This window comes from Lonchura striata, chromosome W (genome assembly GCF_050655825.1).
Source record: "Lonchura striata isolate lonStrDom1 chromosome W, ASM5065582v1, whole genome shotgun sequence".
Lineage (NCBI taxonomy): Eukaryota > Metazoa > Chordata > Aves > Passeriformes > Estrildidae > Lonchura > Lonchura striata.
The window spans coordinates 11479646-11485047 of record NC_140743.1 but is presented as its reverse complement, the minus strand read 5'-3'; the positions used below and the strand labels follow the sequence as shown (position 1 = coordinate 11485047).

Genomic DNA, 5402 nt, shown 5'->3' with positions numbered 1-5402 from the left:
CTCTCTTACTTTAGTTTGATAGTTTATAACCTCTAGACAGTTATGTACTAGTTCCTCATCTGGTTTTCCATATAAAAACTGGTCCGGGTTGAGTTGGTTACTCATGATTAGCTCTAAACCATTATCTATTGAGATGGCTTCATACTTTAACACTCAGGAATCAGTGTGCCATTTCTCAGCCTTTTAGCTTAGGATACTTTTAACTGAGTGTGGGGTATGTATTTTCAGTTTTCCCCCAAAGGTTAATTTCTTGCTTTCTTCTACAAGTAGGGTGGTCGCTGCCACTACCTGAATGCAAGTTGGCCAACCCCAGTTACAGGGTCTAGCAGTTTTGATAAATAGGCCACTGGTTTCCTGGATCCTTCCCAGTCCTGGGCTAGTACTCCATGTGCTACCCCTTTTTCTATATCTACGGATAGAAAGGTTTGTCTAAGACAGGAAGACTCAGTGCTGGTGAACTGACTAATTTTTGCTTTAAAGCTTCAAACTTTTGCTCACCTTCTTTTTCACACCTAATCTCTTCTTCTACTGACTTTTCATACAAGAACCTGACGGCCTGTGTGTATCCTTCAATCCATAGCCTACAATATTCCAAACCTTCTAACCTCCCTCTTAGTTTTTGGCTGTGGAAGTGAAACTATCCCTGTAATTCTCCCAGGGTTCAGTCGCCAGCTCCCTTGACAAACCACGTCCTCGGTATTTTACTTCACGCTCTGCAAATTGGAATTTCTCCTTTTGATAACCAAAGTCTTTGGTGCCCCAGAAAATTTAACAATGCTATGGTGGAATGTCGTGGTTTGACACGGAAAGATAATTTTTCCCCGGAAAAAAGAGGTCAATTTAGATATTGACCAATTGAAAGTAGACACGCCTCTGAGAACACAGAGAGGTTGAAAGCAGAATTCCCAGGGGAACTCGCTCTTTTTTGGTTCCGGTCAGCGTGCAGTGCAGACCTTCCCCCGCCCAGCCACGAGCTGGGTGGGGGAGGGGAAGCCCATGGCCTGAGAAAGGTAGGCCGAAAGCCCCAAGGGTGGTGAAAGGACTGGAACCGAGCTGGCCCCTGCAGATGGAAGGGTGGAAGAAATCTGGGATGTTTCCATTTCCCCCCCCAGAGTTCCTCTCCCGAGAGGGAGAGAGAAAGCCGCAAGGAAGGAGGAGCGGGGGGGAGCTGCTGCAAGGTGCCCAGTCATGTGGGAGTTGCTGGATGTCCGGGCATTGAGCCATCCTGAGAGTTCGGACTTTTAACCCTTTCTTAAGAAATGAAAGCTTTGTAAATTTTCCTTTCCCCTCCTCGGTTTGAAAGAGAGGAAGAGGGACACCTTGGACCCTGGGATGGGATGTTGGAAGGAGGAATTCTGGATGGGAGGGGGACAAGGAGTGGCTTTTGGCTGGACTTTTCCGTGTTAGCCACAACCCGAACCAATCTTCTCCGTCAAGAGGGACTGTGTTTTGGGAGGATGCCAGTGAGTCAAGAGACCTGCTTCAGCTGAGAAAAAGACAAAAGTGAAGTGAACAGAGAAAAGGTCAGGGGGTTTGTGGTGGCGCCCCCTTGCCCTGGAAAGGAAAGAGAAGAGAAGAAGATCTCTGTTCTTGAACCCTCGGCCCCAGGGGAAAATGGGGGGGGACTGTAGTCCCAAACAATGAAAAACTGAACTGTTGTTTTCTCCCCTCTTGGCAGGGCATCCTTGAAAAAAAAAATCCTAAAAGCAGTGACCGTCCATGCATTGGTAGTGAGAGCACTGTGCATGGAAAGGAGAAAAGTCACCATGACAAACTTTTTCTCCGGGCGGTGCCATGTGTGACATGGAAACACAGAATGTGAAGCTGTGTTTCTTGGGGGGTCTGTGGCACAGGAAAGACTCTGTTCCCTCGATAGACTGAGTATCGGTTGTTTGGAGGGTGGAAACCTGATTGGGGTCCAGATTGTGTCTCACTGTGGTTTGTTAGAGTTGGGTGGTGGGGGGAGGAATGTTTTGCAAGGTTTTCATTTAGATCTTTGTGTTCTTTTTTTCCCCCTTCTTTAGTTTTCTCTTTTCTTTAATAGTAGTAGTTTAATAAAGTTTTTTTCCTGTTATTAAGCTTGGGCCTGCTTTGCTCTATTCTAGATTCCACTTCACAGCATTCAAAGTAGGAATCACATTTTCATGGGAGCACTGGCATTGTGCCAATGTCAAACCATGACATTTGGTTCCCTGACCGGGAAAAGATAAGATAAGATCAGATAAGATAAGATAAAATGGTGATAAAGTGAATGCTGTGAAATGGGATCAGGAGGAATAAGAGCAAAGCATGTATTGGGTTTTGAGATGAATTGGAGTGGAGATTTAGTGTAAGTTGCTGTTTTATGTAGAATGTGTTGAATGTAATTTTGATAATGATTTTTTTTGTAGTCTGTGTTCTCAGAGGCGAAGGGTGGAATGTCGTGGTTTGACACGGAAAGATAATTTTTCCCCGGAAAAAAGAGGTCAATTTAGATATTGACCAATTGAAAGTAGACACGCCTCTGAGAACACAGAGAGGTTGAAAGCAGAATTCCCAGGGGAACTCGCTCTTTTTTGGTTCCGGTCAGCGTGCAGTGCAGACCTTCCCCCGCCCAGCCACGAGCTGGGTGGGGGAGGGGAAGCCCATGGCCTGAGAAAGGTAGGCCGAAAGCCCCAAGGGTGGTGAAAGGACTGGAACCGAGCTGGCCCCTGCAGATGGAAGGGTGGAAGAAATCTGGGATGTCTCCATTTCCCCCCCCAGAGTTCCTCTCCCGGGAGGGAGAGAGAAAGCCGCAAGGAAGGAGGAGCGGGGGGGAGCTGCTGCAAGGTGCCCAGTCATGTGGGAGTTGCTGGATGTCCGGGCATTGAGCCATCCTGAGAGTTCGGACTTTTAACCCTTTCTTAAGAAATGAAAGCTTTGTAAATTTTCCTTTCCCCTCCTCGGTTTGAAAGAGAGGAAGAGGGACACCTTGGACCCTGGGATGGGATGTTGGAAGGAGGAATTCTGGATGGGAGGGGGACAAGGAGTGGCTTTTGGCTGGACTTTTCCGTGTTAGCCACAACCCGAACCAATCTTCTCCGTCAAGAGGGACTGTGTTTTGGGAGGATGCCAGTGAGTCAAGAGACCTGCTTCAGCTGAGAAAAAGACAAAAGTGAAGTGAACAGAGAAAAGGTCAGGGGGTTTGTGGTGGCGCCCCCTTGCCCTGGAAAGGAAAGAGAAGAGAAGAAGATCTCTGTTCTTGAACCCTCGGCCCCAGGGGAAAATGGGGGGGGACTGTAGTCCCAAACAATGAAAAACTGAACTGTTGTTTTCTCCCCTCTTGGCAGGGCATCCTTGAAAAAAAAAATCCTAAAAGCAGTGACCGTCCATGCATTGGTAGTGAGAGCACTGTGCATGGAAAGGAGAAAAGTCACCATGACAAACTTTTTCTCCGGGCGGTGCCATGTGTGACATGAAAACACAGAATGTGAAGCTGTGTTTCTTGGGGGGTCTGTGGCACAGGAAAGACTCTGTTCCCTCGATAGACTGAGTATCGGTTGTTTGGAGGGTGGAAACCTGATTGGGGTCCAGATTGTGTCTCACTGTGGTTTGTTAGAGTTGGGTGGTGGGGGGAGGAATGTTTTGCAAGGTTTTCATTTAGATCTTTGTGTGTTCTTTTTTTCCCCCTTCTTTAGTTTTCTCTTTTCTTTAATAGTAGTAGTTTAATAAAGTTTTTTTCCTGTTATTAAGCTTGGGCCTGCTTTGCTCTATTCTAGATTCCACTTCACAGCATTCAAAGTAAGAATCACATTTTCATGGGAGCACTGGCATTGTGCCAATGTCAAACCATGACAGAACTTCTTTTACTTCTTGTCCTGAGAGAAGCAAATCATCTACATATTGGATGAGTTGTATCTCAGGTTTGATGCAGAAAAGTTGTAGTACTTCTCCTAGTGCTTGACCAAATAGGTTTGGGGATTCAGAAAACCCTTGAGATAACCTAGTCCACTGAAGCTGTTGCTTTCTCCCTGAATCGGGGTCCTCCTATTCAAAGGCAAATATATCTACTTTCCGCTGCTAGTGGGCAAGCCCAGAAAGCATCTTTTAGGTCTATGACACTAAACCACTGGTGTGCTGGGGGGATATTACTCAATAGTGTATAGGGGTTAGGCACTACTGGATATCGATTCACTGTTCTCTTATTAACTTCTCTCAAGTCTTGGACAAGCCTCTAAGTCCCATCTGATTTCTTTACTGGTAATATGAGTGTATTATGGGGGGACATACATGGTTCTAAGGTCCCATCCTCAAGTAGGTCCTGGATCACTGGCTGCAGTCCTCATCTCCCTTCCAGGGAGAGTGGGTATTGTTGTAACCAAACCGGATGGTTTTCATGAACTATTTTTATTACTATAGGTTTCATGTTCAATTTACCTCGGTTTTTTCATTTTGCTCATACCATTTTATGAATTTTTTCCTTCTCTTCTTCCCTTAACTGGAGAATCTTAACTACCATTTTCCTTCCTCTGGGAGTACTCCAGTGCACCTATAAATCCTGCCCTAATAGATTGCACCCTGTTTCTGGAACTATTAGAACATCCCCAATTCCTATTTTTTTTGCCCCTTCAAACTTTACTTGCTTTATACCTGAGACTTTAAACCCTTCCCCTTTTGCACCTACTACTTGCACAGTGTCTTGACCCTTTTTACACCTCTTTGTAATTTTACAAACACAAGGTCTTTCAACCCCCGTGTCTACTTAGAATTCAAATTCTTCCTGCTGGGGACTTATTTTTAAAGTTATCAAGGGCTCTTGATGGTATTCTGTCCCCAGGAGGTAGAGCCCCTGACACCTCTAGTCTTCCACTTCTCCTCTTTACTCAGTCTCATAGACCCTCAGGTCCTTTTCTTTTGGGGGCAATTTTTTCTGATATGCCCATTCTCTTTACAGTAAAAGCAAACTGGTCCTAGGTTCCCTTGTTTCCCAAATTGTCTTTTTTGTGTCCAGTCCCAAAAAGCTGCATCTCCCCTCCATCTATCTTCTCTCATTCGGGATCCTCTTCCCTTACATGGGTTGTTCTTTATGTGCTGGTTTCTTTCCCTAATGACAGTTAACATTACCTTGGCCTTCGCCTTGGCCTTCTGTTTGTCTCTCTTTACATACACCTTCTGTGCCTCTCTTAAAAGATCTTCTAATCTCCTTTCTTGCCAACCATCTAACTTTTCTATCTTTCTCCATATATCTGGCCTAGCGTGAGTGATGAAATTTATTTTTAGCAAGATCTGTCTGGCCACTGTATCAGGGTGAACCCGTGAATATTGCCTCATATTTTTCCTCAATCTTTCTAACCACTCTGTTGGGGTTTCTTCCCTCTTTTGCTGCTCATCAAATGCTCCCTTTCCCATATCCGTATCCCAGCTGCCCGGATCATCTGCCTTTC

The 5402-nt window shown here is 45.4% G+C and overlaps 1 long non-coding RNA gene across 1 annotated transcript; it reads left to right on the top strand.

The window, feature by feature from the left end:
* The first annotated feature begins 925 nt into the window (after window positions 1–925).
* Window positions 926–3210, top strand: LOC144246495 (uncharacterized). Its single transcript, XR_014952611.1, has 2 exons — window positions 926–1010; window positions 1113–3210. It is a non-coding gene; the product is annotated as an uncharacterized LOC144246495 (long non-coding RNA).
* Window positions 3211–5402: the final 2192 nt, after the last annotated feature.